The 17,904-nt window shown below is 41.9% G+C and overlaps 1 non-coding gene across 1 annotated transcript; it reads right to left on the reverse strand.

Annotated features, from left to right (window-relative positions):
• Positions 1-14,430: 14,430 nt before the first annotated feature.
• On the reverse strand, positions 14,431-14,503 carry TRNAW-CCA (transfer RNA tryptophan (anticodon CCA)). The gene has a single exon. It is a non-coding gene; the product is annotated as a tRNA-Trp (tRNA).
• Positions 14,504-17,904: the final 3,401 nt, after the last annotated feature.

Genomic DNA, 17,904 nt, shown 5'->3' on the forward strand with positions numbered 1-17,904 from the left:
CTTATTTAAATTGGAGGACAAGAGAAGGAGGGGATATTTATAGAAGTATAGAATCCCAAACTAGCAAGGAAATGGGCCTGCTCTAATCCTTACTGACCAGGCTTCACCTGGTGTATTAGAATCCTTTTTGGACACCATCCTTTAAAGAGATATAATCAGGAGCTTCCCTGGTGGCGCAATGGTTAAGAATCTGCCTGCCAATGCAGGGAACACACTCATGCACCACAACTACTGAGCCTGTGCTCTAGAGCCTGAGAGCCACAACTACTGAAGCCCACGTGCCTAGAGCCCATGCTCTGCAGCAAGAGAAGCCACAGCAATGAGAAGCCTGCGCACCTCAACGAAGAGTAGCTCCCACTCACCGCAACTAAAGAAAGCCTGCGCGCATCAACGAAGACCCAACCCAGCCATAAATAAATAAATAAATAAATTTAAAAAAAACACTTAAAAAAAGGGATATAATCAGACTGGGGTCCTTTCAGAAGAGGATTGCTAGTTCGATGAACGGACTCCAAGCATGACATAAGGAACCCAGGATGTTTAATTAGGAGTGAAAAAAAATGTTTAGAGAGGACTGCTTTATCCACAAGGGATTGAATTTGTGGTGTGGCTACTTATGACAAATCTAGGGACAGATTATAGCTGAATACAGGGAAACATTTTCTGTCAGTTGGAGCTGCTCTAGCAAGAAAAAGGCAGCCTTGATGGTGTTTCCTCTTATTCTAGGTCTTCAGGTACATAGATGCAGGCTGAACAATGGGCAGGAAGAGGGAGAAGTGTTCCTTGAAGTGCATGAATGCTTGGAGCCAGTCACTTGTTTGTACAGTACTGGATCTCTATGACTAGTTAGTGAAGATTAAACAAAAAATTGAAAGTACTGATATAGGTTTCGAGCTTTTAATTTTTTTTAACCAAGTAAGGCCTGATAAGATTTTTGGGATAACACTTTTCTGGCAATGGATAGCACTTTTCTTCTCTCCCTGAGTCTGACAGCCATTGGAAATTGGAGCCAGGCTGCTTGAGTCTGAATATAGACTTGTGGCACTTACTAGCTGAATAACCTTAGTAAAATTCCTTAAACTTTCTGTGTGTCAGTTTCCTCATCTGTAAAATGGGATAATAATACTTTACTCAAGTGTAAAGCATGTGAACATTTCCTTGTTCATAGTAAGTGTTCTATAAGTTTTAGCAATTAGCTCTTAACTGAGGTATAGATACAGGAGTTAGCTGGAAGATAAAATATCACTGCTAGCACAGATAAAGCAGAAATGGAGATTGGGGCTTTAGATCTGCAGCCAAGTGGCTGTGGTAATACTTCTACCCTGCTCAACTTATCCACCTGGCCATTGTTCTAGTTGGACAATGGTTTGGCGCAGAACGTGAACATCCATGGACAAGATGGCTCCAGAAAGTGAGAAACTCAGAAGGGGCCAAGTTGAAGATGTTCAGCTCCTTCTTTCAAACTTATTAAATCAAATAATTCATTCCTTCTCCCAGGGAGACAAGTAAATGAGGGGTGAGAGAGGGAGGAATATTATTTTAGTGGAGCTCTTTCCCCGTGGAGATCTGAGACAAGAAATGAAGGTTCACACTCTAATGAGGACACTAAGGGGAAAAAAAGCCTACCATTTTGAACATCATCGTTTCATACCTCAAAAATAGAATGAAGCAAAGTCCCTTAATAAATGTAGCTTTCTACTACATTGCCCCGATTTTTCATAGACCTGCAAAATTTCATTAGGATTTGGCACTGGTCCCTGGACTAGCCTTTGGGAGCCACTGAACTAGATGACTTTTAAGATCCTTCTAACCATGAGATGTTATAATTCTATGATAGAATTTCATTTGTACCTGGTCTACAGAAGAGAACCAAGGGACTGAACCTGGGTCAAGGGACAGGCAGATCCTGAAAATGAGTTTGTGAAGGGGTTGGCAGTCAGACCCAGAGCAGGATACTTTTTCTCCTTGGAATTCTTAATCATATTTCCCTACTGTCAATATGAAGGCCAGAGGGTTGTTGTGAAGAGAACTTGATGTTGAACCTCTGTGCCCCATCTTGGGCTTTGGGATTTCCATTGCCAGACCGTGTGCCATGATAGTTGGAAGAAAAGACAGATCTGTCAGTTTCAGCATCTCTCACAGTAATAACCTTTCAAATGTGTTATTTCTTTGTCTTAATATTTTATTATCGGCTTGTTGTTCTCCTCATCCCACCTGTGGCCCCTCCCACCTTGTGAACTGATAAAGCTACATTGCAGCAAATTGAAATAGAAAACCACATATCCAAGGTGATTTATTGTTAATGTGAAATTCTATCCTAACCTGAAAGTCGAGGTGCAGGAATCCTAAGCTGTTTCAAAATTCACATTACAAGACAGACAGTCAGGTGCCCCCAAACCACAACATCTTGTACTCTATTAATCGTACACTGACAGAGCCCTTTGGTTGCATTTGTATTTCCAAATAAATACAAACATATGTCACCATTTTTTATTGATTTTGGACTTTCCTAGGAAGGAAAATGCTGTTAAATTATAATAAATGGTGTCAACTAAAACAAATAATGCAAAACCCATTAAGAAGGCATTTGTTGCAGAGCTTGGTTTGATTTGTTGGCATCAGTTGAAATCATGTCAAAATAATGTCTTTGGAAACCAAATAAAAATTTGTTTGCAAATTTGTCTGCAGCAAGCATTTCTAGAGCATAAAAATCCTTAAGAATCAATATGGTTTTATGCAGTGTGCAAATGTACCAAAAAACATTATGGCAAAAATTCCATTGCTGAATTATATGATAGTGCTAGTGAATTAATAAATAATAATAGATGATAAATAATATAGTGACAGAATTAGATAATACATTTATGAAGAAGTAGAGGGAGAAAAAGATTAAGGGGGATAGTCTTGGGAGAAGATCAATTTTCAGATAAGCGAAACTAACATTTTATATTCAGAATATTAATGGAGTTTAGTCCGCTGACTCACAAAGTCCAGTTCAGCTAAATTTCACTGCTGCCTTTAAAAAAGGAAAGGAGATGCAAAATGCCTAGTTCTGAAGTGATCACCATTTGAGTTCTAATATTAGTCAGCCTGCATTGATAATTCGTATAACTGTGTTTGTCTTCCAGGTAATTGGGAATTTAATTGCTCTCAGAATAAAATTTGAGTCTTATTTCCAAATGATGTCAGTGTGATGTATCCCAATTTGCAGTTTTGAGAGTCACTGTAATCAGGCAAATGAGAGGGCTATAGGGGCAGCTGGACTTCAATATAAAATCAGAAAAAAGTCCTCTTCTGCGACTATCCGCATCCTCCTTTCACTGCCTCCCAGGGCCCAGTTTTTAAAAAACACCTCACCTGCGGAGTTTAAGCTGAGTCTGCCATCCTTGGCCCTCTCTGTTTCCTCCTCCCACTGAAACAGATCCGTCCTACCTCCCTCCCACGGCCACCTTCTAATCTCATTCCTGGAACGTTTAAAGGAGCTAATTTGATAAATTAGTTAATGTCTTTGTCTTTCTCTCTTATCTCTCTCTCCCAGATATTTTATTTTATTTTTGCAAAGTAAAAACAACAACAACAACAAAAACCAACACATAACCAAAAAAAACAAACAAAAAAAAACAAGTACCAAGCTGAATTTCAAGCACCAATTACTATCACCATAGTACTTAGGAAAATAAAAGAAAGGGCACTTTAATGCCCCCCTCGCCCCACAGTGAAAGTAAAAAGGATCGACCCCGGAATAAAGGACAGTCCTTTTATTTGCATATATTTAGCTTTATGACAAACTCTCAATTACATTGACCTTATTTTTCTAATTTTGTAAAAAATCAGTGAGGCTTCAGCCCAGCCCAGCACTATTTCGTAGACTGGTGTGTGAAAACCGCTGTTTTAAACTGATAGCAATGCTGTGGTGTTCAGAGGGAGGGCTTTGGTTCTTGTTGCTGATTTTTGTGGTGGAGTGAAGTATGGTTATGGAAACAAAGCAGGAAGAGGCTATGGGGCTCATCTTAGGGATGGGACAGTAACCACAAGCTCTGGGGTAAAGTAGAAAGAATGCATAGAGTACAGGAGAGACAAATAAGGCCTGATCAATGGGGAAGGGGGGTGGAGGGGGGCGGTCACAGAAGCTTTACAAATCTGGCTGCTCAAGGGGAAATGCCTATAAGTTCTTTTCCTGGAGCTCACAGCCTCTTTGGCATAAATGATTGGAATTGTAGGGCTTTGTATAGTGGGGCTGGCCTTTGCTGTCCACATCACCCTGTGCAGTCAGCTTCCTTATTATGGTGATTGGATACTGCAATTCCCCTTCCTCTGTAAGGCACCACTGATATTACCCCACTCCAAATCGGCAAGACAACATTTTAAAATTGATTTGAATTTTGCAAGGTGTTCTGTAAGCAAAGTCTTTTAGAATCAGGGAGAGCGAAGTTGCTATTATGCATGTTATATGTACATCGTATATTTGTATGTGTGTGTGTTGGAAAACTTCCAATACAGATCATACCAGTTTCTTTTTTTTTTTTCTTTTGCAAAAATAGGACCCAAAAAGCTAAATCAAAGCTTGAGCTAAGTGCTGTCAGGGTTCTGGCTTCGAGGGTTGTTAGAAATGTTGTGGAGGAAAAATCCAACAGAACAATGCCCTGTTGTTAGTTGTGAGTGAATTCTAGAGACCATGAGAGGGAGTACTTTAGCTGCTGTGAAAGGGCTCAGAGGGAGACAGATAATAAATGTACAACAAACAATCCAATGTCAGAAATGATCACTATTGCAAACTGAGACCGAAAGCCTATTTTTCAGCAATTTCTACAGAAGAAGTCCCAACTCTGGCTATGGCCAATATTAACTGGATAATTCTCTGAATCTGGCTAATATGGAATCTTGCAAGGACAAAGAGGATTTGCTCACTCACCGGTAAGAGAGGTACTAGTCATGCATGCTTAAATGTGCTAATAGCTCCGGTCTTTAATGGTACCGATTTAATGAAGATGATGTTATGCATTTTTAATTGTTTGCCTATGATTTGACATTAGCCATGCCTTTCCGACGAATATGAAGGTTTGTTGGCCAGCACTGATGTTAGCTGAAACCAAACCTGGATCTTTAAGTTGCCAGTTCCTCCCACATTCCCCTTGCCTTGCCTTCCATAGTGCCTTGGTCCTCTATTGACAGGCCTCACTTGCAGCCCAGACCACTCCCAACCCTATTCCTAAATAAATTTTTAAAATGACAGGAAATATACCACCAACCTCAGACCTATTTAATGGAGCTGGAAGCACTGAGCCAGGAGTGAGCTTTATGTATTCATTCCACCCCCGAATAGCAGTACTCCTCATCCCCCTTTCTAGGTGACTTTTGCTTTAATCTCCCACTATACAGTTTATCCAGTAATTCTGCCTTGTCTCCCCCTAGGACTGTGTCCCCACCCTGAACATTGCCTACCTCCTGCCGATCTTCTCTCCCTAGACTCTGCCCCAGCCTACTCCTTGGTATCCTATCAACTGGCAAAATATGGACAAGTCATGATGCTGACAGACACTATGCTTGACTTCTGGGTTGGAACCTTTCTAAAATTTCTTGTTGCTGGGTTGGATCTCCTCCTTCTGACCATTGTTTGAAGCTGTGGACACTGCTCTGGAAATCCCAACTGTCCTGGCTGAGGCTAATCTCTATATTCTGCTCAGGTTTCCTCAGTACCTAGCCTAGTTAATGGGTCTTTGCTTTGGTCCAGCTTCCCCTTCCATCATCCTCTGTGGTTGAATGCATCTATGATTTATCTTTGTACATGATATGATGGGTACTGCCAAAAGCTCTATCCCCCAAATCTCTATCAGTGAAACCTGAAATCTATTGCTGTTAGAGAGATTCAGCTCTTTGAGTTAGGGGATTGTGTGTATAGCAGACATCTGTAAAAATGCATATATTCCAGGTGTCTTAGTAAGGGTAGGCTAGGCTCGTTTGTGGTAATGAGTAAAACCAAATATGTAATGTCTCAACACAATGGTTTATTTCTTGCTCACACTCTGTATGAGTTTTCAGGCTGGCAAAATGGTTCTCCTCCCCACAGTTGTTTAGAGATTTGAATTTTCCCCATCTTGTGGCCCCTCAACCCCCAAGGCCTCATTGTCATCTACACCTAGCTGGTAGAAGAGAAGAGTGAGCCCAAGGAGTCAAACCCTTTTCTTAAAAGCTTTGGCCTGGAGGTGGTACCTAGAAGTGATTCTCACATGTCATTGGTCAGAGTCAACCACATGGTCACATCTAACTGGAAGGGAGGCTAGGAAATGTAGTCTAGTCATGTTACCAGGAAAAAATGGCAGAATAGATTTTGGAGGACAGCTAACAGTCTCTGCCATACCAAATAGGATAACACTAATTCATTTTCAGTCTTTGATACCTCAACACTTTTGTTCATTAAATTACTAATACTTTAGGAAACAGATTACAAAAGAATAGGATATAGGCTAGATTAGGGGAGCAAAATAGGGGGGAGTTGCCAATACATGGGTCAGTGATGGAAAAAGTCAGGTTTCTCTGAGGTGACAAACTTAGGGGGACGGGACTCTTAGAAACCCAGGGATCAATACAAGAGTACTGGAAATATAAGAGACAAAGGGATGGAGACAAAGTAAAGATGAAAAGGATGTCTCGATTTTGTTTCAGGTTAAACCTGATTCAATATCTATATCCAAAATGCTTGCCAAATGAGGGTCTTCAAAATGTGAGTAATCTAGTTTTCTGCCTATTTCTACCAGTCATCTGTCAAGGAGTGGGAGCAAAATACTTACAAAGCCCTGGTTCTGTGTGCTCTACCAGGTTCCCGCTTCTCATAAGATTTTTAATTTGGTACCAAACCAGAAGAATTAAAATCCCATCAATTTCATCATTCTTTGATCTTTGCTCAGGTCACAGTGAAGCAATAACTTTTTTTTTTTTTTTTTTTTGCAGTACACGGGCCTCTCACTGCTGTGGCCTCTCCCATTGCGGAGCACAGGCTCCAGACGCGTAGGCTCACTGGCCATGGCTCACGGGCCCAGCCGCCCCGCGGCATGTGGGATCTTCCCGGACTAGGGCGCGAACCCGTGTCCCCTGCATCGGCAGGCGGACTCTGAACCACTGTGCCACTAGGGAAGCCCTAGCAATAACTTTTTTATAGCTATCCATTTTGGTGTCAGGCTGCCCACTGGGAGCCTTATCATGTATGAGGCAAAATCTTTTCATATAGGATTGGGTTTTGTTTCCTCTTGTACTGGTCACTTTATACAAACAAGGACTGATGTCTAGTTCATTTATATCCTCCCTTCTTTCACGGCCCTACAGACTGTGAAAGATTGATCCTTGCTGGTGACCTACCGACACATCCTTAACCACCTGGGCTGGAGCATGAGTTGATTCAGCAGGAAACAGGGAGGTGAGTGGAAGGGTGGAAGTTGCCAAGAAATGAGCCTCAGCTGTTGTCTGCAGTGCTGTTAATGGGGCTGAATCTGATTTGTGTTCAGCTTGAAAGCACTTTGCAAAGGCAGACAAGAGGCAAAGGTCTGGAGATGCGGAGGCATAAAAACCATAGCTTTTGCTTTTGAGCTTGTGTCGTAGATGTGTTCACAGGATGGCAAAAGAATCATTGAAAGTGGATAGTAATGGGCAGTCAATCCATCCTGGATGAATAGATTCGTAAGGGTTTTAAGGCCTTGTTAGTAGCAGATGGTTATCCCTGCAATGTGATGTGAGGAGTGCTCCAAAATATGCTTTTCTTGTAGTGACTTAAACCACATCATTAAAGATCATCCTTTAAGAACTTTCAAAAGCAATTTTTCATAAACTAACTTCATTTAATAAGCACTTATGTAGCACTTACTGTATGCTAGGCACTAAGGGCCTTAGAGATGTTAACTATATATAGTTGTTCCCTGTTACAACACTTTGAGGTAGGTATTAATTTTAGTATCCCCATTTTACAGATGAGGAAACAGACAGACAGAGAGAGAGAGAGATCCAAGAACACACAGCCAGTGAATGGCAGAGCCAGGACTGCAAACCCAGGCAGGCTGGCTGTAGAGTCTGTGCTCTCAACCATTAAACTATGCTGCCTCTCATACCATAGGATGTTACACTTATTTGGGGGATGTGTGACCCGTTCTAGTGATTTTTTTAACCTAATTATACTATCATCCCTTCCACCTAGTAGAGAGTAGGACTCTGAATGCTTTGAAGGGAAGGGGTATAAAAGGGCCTGATGAGACTGTTGGGGAAATGAGGATGTCAAGATGAGTGTCTTGTTGAAGGGCTAGATCCCCCAGCACCTCTTCTCCCTAAACATGTATCATTCAAGGGACCACGCTTTCACCTCTTTCTTCTAGTCTGTATGAATTTGATTCCAGTGATTCGCACTTTCGATCTCATCTTATTTTATTTTATTTTATATACTCAGAGGTGGACTCCCATTCACCCAGGGAACAAAGAATGGTTTGGGCTGACTGGAAGGCCGTGGGCGACCGTCTTAAAACCAGTTCCCAGTTCTGTATTCAGAGTCGGTGCACCTTGCTTTCCTGGGACAGGCCCTGGAGGCTGCCCTGACAGGATTACTTCCTCTTCCCTGAATACTTTGCTACTGGTCACTGCTCTCTGATCACTCAGAGTCCCCATTAGCTTTTCCCCATCCTGTTTCTTCCTCACACTCTATAGGTGACTGACTGCCCCCTCTGTTGGCAGCACGTGGCAAAGGGTCACTGCTGTCTCTCTAGAATGTTTTCACCTGTTGTCACATAGCCCATTATTTTCAGTCTAAAACTGGCTCTTTTACACACCCCTGTCTATGGTTTTTCAAAACTTCAATTTTCTGTAGACTTACATGTTTCACTCAGTATTCCAGAGGACTATCTGATGGAAAAGGGGAGTGGTGATGATTTTGGTGGGTATTACCCTATGGATCCTTGTCCCGGGAAAATTTGCCCCAACCAGATACTATAATTAAGTCAATCAGCCCACAGAAATCCAAGCACCTACTACGCACAGGACGCTGCATAAACCATCGCATGCCCCAGGCACTCTGAGCTGGCCTCACTAGACCGTTACATTCTCTGCTCCAAGAGAAAGAAAAGATATCTTGACCGACAAACAGACCTTTCGTTCCCTGTGTGTAACTCGGAATTCAGCTCCTACACTTGGGGGCTGAGCTCATTGTCTTCATAATTAATGCTAAAAAGAACAGATTCTCGGAAAGAACATGGGAACAAGAGGCTAAGTCTCCAGAGGGAGCCTTAGAAGTGGATTCGGTGCATTTCCCCCACACCATTAATCCCCCATGGTCACACGTGGGGAATACAAATGCCCTTCTCTGGCCCTCCGGTTCAATTTCACCAGAAGAGAGTTGACCTATCGCTCCTGTGAGGAGCCAAGCCTTGAACAAAGCAGCTGCCGAAAGGACTCTGTCAAGCTGGAAATGAATTATTAATATGGCTCTGAAAGGGAATGGCATTGGAAACCAGGTTCTTTATTATTTACATTAATGAGCCGGAAGACGATGCAGTGAACAAAAATCCCAAGTTTGGAGAATGCTACAACGAATGAAGAAACAATGCAATCCAACCAATGTAAATTCACACTAATATGTCTCTGAACAAAGAGCCCAAAGAGGGAATCGTTTCAGAGCAGGAAAAGCCTAGAGCAGGGTGTCAAGTCATTACTGAAATTCCCTACAGTCAGTTTGTTTGAGAATGAAGTTCAGACTTAGGAAGGAAGAAAAAGACCCAGATTGCCTGCTGGACAGACAAAATACAATGCACCTATCAAAGGGGGCAGCATTATCTCTCTGAGAGATGTGTGGCCAGTACAATATGCCATTCACTTCTTATCTGGGTTGAACGGTAAATTATTCTAATGCAATATCATATTCTGCTCCTCAGAGAGATCCCAAATCTTCACAGCTTGATTGGCAGAGGCGTGTGTGTGTGTCTGTGTGTGTGTGCAGGCTTTCTGTGTATTTCCTCTAATGCTAGATGCTTTCCTTTCGCTGCATAGAGAGCCCTCTTTCCCATCAATAACCTCCCTCCCTTTATGAGAAGTGGTCTTTTGTTTAACCCTCTCTGTCTTCACTCCAGCCCCATATTCTGTTTCTCCGGTAAGCCCCAGTGTGGCAACGCCACAGCATTGATCCCTGCCTCTACAGCAAGCCCAACTATCTCCTCAGATGAGAGACGAGGCGACATTTTGCCCAATTAAATTAGATCCTCCCCCCAGACTGACATTTCTATTTTGTTTGAATCGTAATTTGTTCTCTATTATATCTCTCAGTTTCTGGATATTCGGCTACTTTTTCTACCTTTTACAGAGCTCCCAGTTTCTCTTATTCTGGCTTCAATCATCTGTGGCCTCTTGATTACTGTTTGTTTATCAGGCTTCTGACCCACTACTTGCCCTCACCTTCCCTGTTGCCTTTTGTTCTGACTCTACCTTGCCTAGCCTGCTTGACCCAGACCCATTGCCAGCTGTGATTTCTAGAACTTGAATAACTGCTAGTAAAATTCCTTGCTTCGCTGGCCCGCCTCTTCTCCTATGTAGTACTTGGACTTGCTATAATTGATACTTCGAAATGTGCCATTATGGATACTTCTTTTTTTTTAATAAATTTATTTATTTTATTTATTTATTTTTGGCCGTGTTGGGTCTTTGTTGCTGCACGCAGGCTTTCTCTAGTTGCGGCGAGCAGGGGCTACTCTTCGTTTCTGTGCGAGGGCTTCTCATTGCGGTGGCTTCTCTTGTTGCAGAGCACGGGCTCTAGGAACACGGGCTTCAGTAGTTGTGGCTTGTGGGCTCCAGAGCGCAGGCTCAGTAGTTGTGGCACATGGGCTTAGTTGCTCCGCAGCATGTGGGATCTTCCCGGACCAGGGCTCAAACCCGTGTCCCCTGCATTGGCAGTCGGATTCTTAACCACTGCGCCACCAGGGCAGCCCCATTATGGATACTTCCTGTACAACTCTGTACTCTTATTTTTTTTCCAATACAGCCTTGGGTCAATTTGAGGAGAGATAGGAGGATGGCTGAGGGTGTGTGTGTGTGCCTGTGTGTATGTGGTGTGTGTGTGCATGTGCGCATGCACATATACACATCTAGGGGCCCACTTGGAAATTACTTGGGTCACTTTCTGTTAAATACCTATTGCAGTAAGGCAGGACATTTTAATGTATTATTTATTTACTTATTTATTTATTTTTATTTTTAATTTAAAAAATTTTTAAATTTTTATTGGAGTATAGTTGATTTACAGTGTTTTGTTAGATTCTGCTGTACAGCAAAGTGAGTCAGTTATACATATACAGAATATGATATTGTATTAGAATAATTTACCATTCAACCCAGATAAGAAGTGAATGGCATATTGTACTGGGCACACATCTCTCAGAGAGGTAATGCTGCCTCCTTTGACAGGTGCATATATATCCACTCTTTTTTAGATTCTTCTCCCAAATAGGTCATTACAGAGAATTGAGTAGAATTCCCTGTACTCTACAGTAGGTCCTTATTAGTTATCTATGGGCAGGACATTTTTAAACGATCTTAAACAGTGTCAGTAATATTGGTTCACAGTGATAGACCTGGCTGTGGCTATCCTAACCTTGACTCTTGAGTCAGGAAGGCCTGTGGCAAAATTTGGGAAAGAGGTTTGATTTGATTTAGCTGCTCTTATTAAGTGGAGCATAATATAATCCATATGCATATTTTCTGAAGTAACAACAGTTATGACTGATCATAAATGATCTTTGGCATTTTACAGTTTAAAAATTGTCTTAAAATGTGCTATTTGGTTTAATCTTTTTATTACATTGAATATGAAATTGCTGATATTTGAACATTTCGATCTTCAAAAATGAAATGGCAATTTCATATAGTTCACCCTCACAGTTTACAGATGAGGAAACTGAGGCTTAGAGACATGAAGTGGCTTCTCCAAGGTCACACATTTACACACTAAGTAGTAGAGCTGGGATTCAAATTCCCCTGTCACACTCTTGTTTGCTCCATTGCTTCCTACCTCTGTTTCAAATTCAAGATTCTCTGAAAAAGCACTGGCTAAACGTTCCAGAGCTCAAGCATTTGTTTTTATCTACAGTGGCCCACTGGAATTAACGATTTTGAAATGACCCTGAACATTTAAAGAACAGACCCAGAGACCAAGACAAAAAATTAGCAAAGCCTCACACAAATAGTAATGCACCACCTGTGTGTCCTCTGCTTTGGAATATGACAGTATCTGGATATCTGTATCACTCTGTTTCTCCCTTGCTCGCTACTTTTTTTTTTTTCACTTTGCTGTCTCTTTTTTTGTCCCCTTCTATTATTCTCCATCCCCCACCCCCAACCCCCACCCCCAATCTTGTGTCTTGAGCCTAAGCTCCTGAGCTTCCTTCTCTCTTTAGGGGTCTTTTTCTTGGCCAAGATCTGATTGTACCAGTTGACCTCAATTCCATTCATCTCAGCAAATAATGTCTTGGAACAGGAAAACTGGAGTGTGGAATCAGACATCACAGCAGGGGCTACAGCCACTTGCTCTCTGAGAGCTTCCTGTTTTCTAACAGGAAGGGTTTCAGGAAGAGGCTGGCAGGCACCCCACCCTGCAGTGCTGCTAATGCTGTCCCAAGGGAACACCCTTCAGACCTGAACAGCCTCCTCTCTCTGCTAGACCACAATATTATCTTCAAGTGGTGCTTCACTTAATTAAGTCAAACTGGCGAGCACCGTGCATATTAATGAGCACCCTAATGAGCATTAATTTTTGATGTTCTTTGTTAACAAGCATTATAAACTACGACAAATTTTGGTTTGACTTTGTGCCAAAATGAGGATGAGTCGTTGTTTAAAGCTGTAAATCCAAAAGCTTCCCCTGGGACGTGGAGGGCTGCTTATTAATACTTCTGGAGCTCCCAATGTCAAATAAGACAAATAAATGGCCTGATATGATTCCCACTGGCCCTTCCCCTACTTGCCTTCATCACACCTTTCTTTTCTAAAGAGACTCCTTAAAGCATGCACGCACACACACACACACACACACACACACAGGTTTGCTGAAAACCGCTTTTCACTTTAGACTGTTGGAAAAATGCTCACATCTTGGGAGTTACTAGACCTAGTAATTGCCTGCAAATTTCAGATAATGAAACTTCCAGCTTCAAAACACAAACGCTTGGCAGGGATAAATAGATGGATGGAGAGATGTTTCTTTTAATTGAGAATTGGAAACTTCATTAGATTTTTTTTCGAAGAAGTCACATTTTGTTCTACTGCTGGTTGTTGAATAAGTGCAAGCCATGATGTGTTTAAGGCACACGTCAAACCCAGAAGGAAGAATAGGCGTGAGAGGAGGGGCAGGAAAATGTCTTTTGGCTCCAAATCTTCTTCCCCGTGGGCCTGCCACGGTGTCCAAATTCCTGTCATTAGATTTCCTCTTTAGGGGTTTTCTCTTTTAATGGAGCTAATGCTTTATATTACCTGGGAGGGGTAACCCATTAGTTACCTGGTAACAGGATTTGATTATTTCATTACATTCATTGCTATCCCGCAGGCTGTGGAATTAGGGGCCTGAAATATAGAATGAGTACACGTACTTTGTTGGAAGAATAAGGCTGGGATTTCTTCCCATCCTTATGAGGTGCTCTGGGTAGCCAGAGGGAAGTCATGTAGCAGGAGGTTACCAGGTGTCTGAGTGTGGATGGGCACCAAATAGAAACTTTTTCCTGCTTTCCAAATTTCCTGAATCTGCTAGAGATATTTCCATCGAAGGTCTACCAGAATGAGGATAGGGGCTGTATCTAGAGTGTAGAGATTAAAAATATGGCTTTTGGCTTCAGGTAGTACTAAGTTCAAATCCAGGCTCAAACAACTCCTAGCTGGGCAATCTTGGGGAAATCCCTTAACTTTTCTGAGCCTCAGCTTCGCCATCAGAGAAATAGGACTACCCATAGCAGCACTGATCTCACAGGGATTGTTGTATGGACTAACATCAGTTGATTTGTGCAAAGAGTTTAGCACAATGGCTGACAATAAACACTCAAAAAATAGTGGATGTTATCCTTTTGTAAAATGGTCTCTATCATCTGATGTGTGGAATATACAAGGCCTCGAGGTTCTCTCTTTCTCTCTCTCTTCCTCCCTCGGTCTCCATCTCTGTGTTACTTGTTTTTTTCATTGCCTTTGTCGTGGGTGATCTATGCAATATTTATCTCCCTCAGATAGTCTTCCTTCATCAGCCGCTGCATTCTCAGGTCTCCCATGGCTCCTTTCTCATTGTGTTCTTTTTTTAAAATATTTATTTATTTACATATTTATTTTGCTGTGCTGGGTCTTAGTTGCGGCCTGCAGGATCTTCATTACTGCTTGTGGGATCTTTAGTTACAGCATGCGAACTCCTAGTTGCGGCATGCATGTAGGATCTAGTTCCCTGACCAGGGATCGAACCTGGGCCCCCTGCATTGGGAGCGTGGAGTCTTAACCACTGGACCACCAGGGAAGTCCCTCCCATTGTGTTCTTATGGATGATCTCAACACTATTCAGGGAAACCCTAATGAGTTCACAGTACATCATAGAAGGGATTTCAAATCCAAAATGAAATGGCGTTTGCATTAACTGTGACATTATTTTCTCTTTCATTGCTGCCTATAATAAAAATTGTTCTCTCAAAATGTTACCTTTTTACCTGTCAGTGATGTGTAACAAATAAATGATACAATAATTTGGTATAGAGGAAGGAGGTAGGGAAGACGGGAGTGGATTTTGCAGAGATTCTCTCTGTGGCTCTAATAGCCAGGAGTACATTTTGGCAGTGCTTGTAGGCATGCAGCCACATTGAACGTGACAGGAAGATTCAGTCAACTGACACCTACTTACTTTTTCTGTGTCCAGCCCAATGCCAGGTACCCTGGAGCTATTAAGACTTATGAGAGGGGAGTTCCCTGGTGGTCTAGTGGTTAAGATTTGGTGCCTTCATTGCCATGGCCCGGGTTCAATCCCTGGTTGGGGAACTGAGATCCTGCAAGCCACATGGCATGGCCAAAATTAAAAAAAAAAAAAAGACTTATGAGGTACTATTCCTGACCTGAAGTTGCTGAAAATCTAGCTTAGAAGTTGGGATTCTTTATTTAATAAATAGTTAAATAATAGTTCATAAAACTATTGGATAAAAATGAAGTGGGGAAAGTTTTGTGGAGGAAATGGGACCTGAGCTAGGCCCTGGAGCTTGAGTTTGGATAGCAGAGGAGGATGGAAGACCTTCCATTTATACATATTGGTGATGGTAGGGAACAAGGAGAGATACTGCTAATATAAAGCTTAGGACCAGGAATAAATGTGGTGTATGAAGAAGACGATGAGGAGATCAGGTGAACAGGAGCAGAAAGTGCCTGGGGGAGAGCTGTGGGGAAAATGACTATAAAGCACATATATATAGCCAACTCCTAAGGGATCTTGAAAGGCAGGCTGTGGACCTTTTAAAAAATTTATTGAGGCATAATTGACAAATGTAATTGTATATATTTAAAGTGTTGGGACTTCCCTGGTAGTGCAGTGGTTAAGAATCCGCCTGCCAGTGCAGGGGACACGTGTTCAACCCCTGGTCTGGGAAGATCCCACATGCCGCAGAGCAACTAAGCCCATGAGCCACAACTACTGAGCCTGCGAGCCACAACTACTGAAGCCCGCGTGCCTAGAGCCCGTGCTCCGCAACAAGAGAAGCCACCACAATGGGAAGCCCGCGCACCGCAACGAAGAGTAGCCCCTGCTCGCCGCAACTAGAGAAAGCCCGCGTGGAGCAACGAAGACCCAACATAGCCAAAAATAAATAAATAAATTTATTTAAAAAAAAAAAAAAACTAAACGTGATGATTTGAGATATATATATATATATATATATATATATATATATATATATATATATATATATCTCATTGTGGAATGATACCAAGGTCAAGATAATTAACATGTCCCTTCACTTTACATAGTTAACACAGCTACCTCTTTTTGTGTGTGTGGTGAGAATGCTCTCAGCATCTTTCAAGTATACAATACTGTATTATTAACTATAGTTACCATGCTCTATGTTAGATCCTCAGAACGTGTCTTCTTATAACTGAAAATATGTACCATTTGACTTGTATCATCCCATTTTCCCTTCCTGTAAGGCTTTGGCAACCACCATTCTGTTCTCTGTTTCTTTGAAATCAGATCTTTAAAAAAGATTGCATATGTAAGTGATACCCTGTAATATTTGTCTTTGTCTGGCTTATTTCACTTAGCATAATGCCCTCCAGATTCATCCATGTCATTGAAAATGGCAGGATTTCCTTCTTTTTATGGCTAAATGATATTCCATTTCTATGAATATCCAATGAACGGATAAGAAAATGTGACGTTTTGTTTATCCATTCACCTGATGAAGGACATTCAGGTTGTTTCCTTATCTTGGCTATTGTGAATAATGCTGCAATGAACATGGGGTGGTAGCTATCTCTTGGAGATACTGATTTCAGTTCCTTTGGGTATATGCCCAGGAGTGGGATTGCTGGGTCATATGGTAGCTCTATTTTTAGTTTTTTTAAGGAAACTCCATACTGTTCTCCACAGTGGCTGTATCAATTTACATTCCCACCAACAGTACACAAGGGTTCTGTTTTCTCCACACCCTCTCCACTTGTCATTTTGATAATAGGCTGCGCACTTTGACTTTACATGGTAGGTAATAGGGAACCAACCTACATTGGGAAACAGGGATGTAACAGGATTGGAGCAGAGAGATAATTGAGGTAGAGATTAGGTGAGAAGCTGCTGCAGTGGTATGTGGCCTGCTACTAAAGCAAGATCCAACAGCATCAACGTTAGTGTCCCCTGGGGGCTTGTTAGAAATGCAGAATTTTTCAGGCCTTACACCAGACCTACTGTATGTTATCTACTGCTATATAACAAAGTACCTCAGAATTCAGCAATTTAAAACAACAAATATTTATCTCACATTTTTGTGGTCAAGAATCTAGGAGTGGCTTAGCTAGATGATTCTAGTTCAGGGTCTCTAGGGCTGTAGTCAAGATTTTGGCTGGAGCTATAGTCATCTGAAGTTTTAACTGGAACTGAAGGGCCTGTTTCCAAGCTCACTCATGTGGTGTTGGCAGGCTTCAGTTTTCACTAGCTGTTGGCTGGACATCTCAGTTTGTCACTATGTTGGCCTCTCCATAGGCTGTCTAAGTGACTTCTCCACATGGTAGCTGGCTTTCCCCAAAGTGAGTGATCTAAGAGAGAGAGAGAACAACCAAGACAAAAGCTACATTGTCTTATAATCTAATCTGAGACACGACATACCATTACTTCTTTCCTATTTTTTGTTCATGGAGACTAATATAGGTCTCCATGCAATATAGGAGGAAACAATACAGGCAGTGAATACTGGGAGATGCGGCTCATTAGAGGCCATCTTGTAGGCTGGCTACCATACCTACTGATGCAGTATCTGCATTTTAACAAGCTCTCCAGGTAATAAGTATGCACATTTTTCACTTTGGTCTAGAGCAATATGCCTGCCCTAGCAAATGTGAGGAAGACATATGTGAAAGGGTAAATTGATGCATTTAGTGGATCTAGGGGGTGAAGTGGAGGGATGAGTCAAAGTAAAGAATCCAGTTTCTAGCTTGGGAGATAAAAGGGAGGTTGAGATGAGAGGCGGATGACATGCTCACTTTGACATGCTGAGTTTGAGTTGATGAGATATCTAGATTTGAAGCTCTGAGGATGTGAGGCTGCCATTTTGGTGAAAGGTGCCCTGGGGAGTCAGCAGCAGAAAGGTAGTGAAATCATGAATGAGTGTAGAAAGTTTGAGACAAGTGAGGAGACTGAGATGATGGAAAGGAAAGGGATACTAAAATTAG

The sequence above is a fragment of the Mesoplodon densirostris genome, chromosome X, assembly GCF_025265405.1.
Source record: "Mesoplodon densirostris isolate mMesDen1 chromosome X, mMesDen1 primary haplotype, whole genome shotgun sequence".
Lineage (NCBI taxonomy): Eukaryota > Metazoa > Chordata > Mammalia > Artiodactyla > Ziphiidae > Mesoplodon > Mesoplodon densirostris.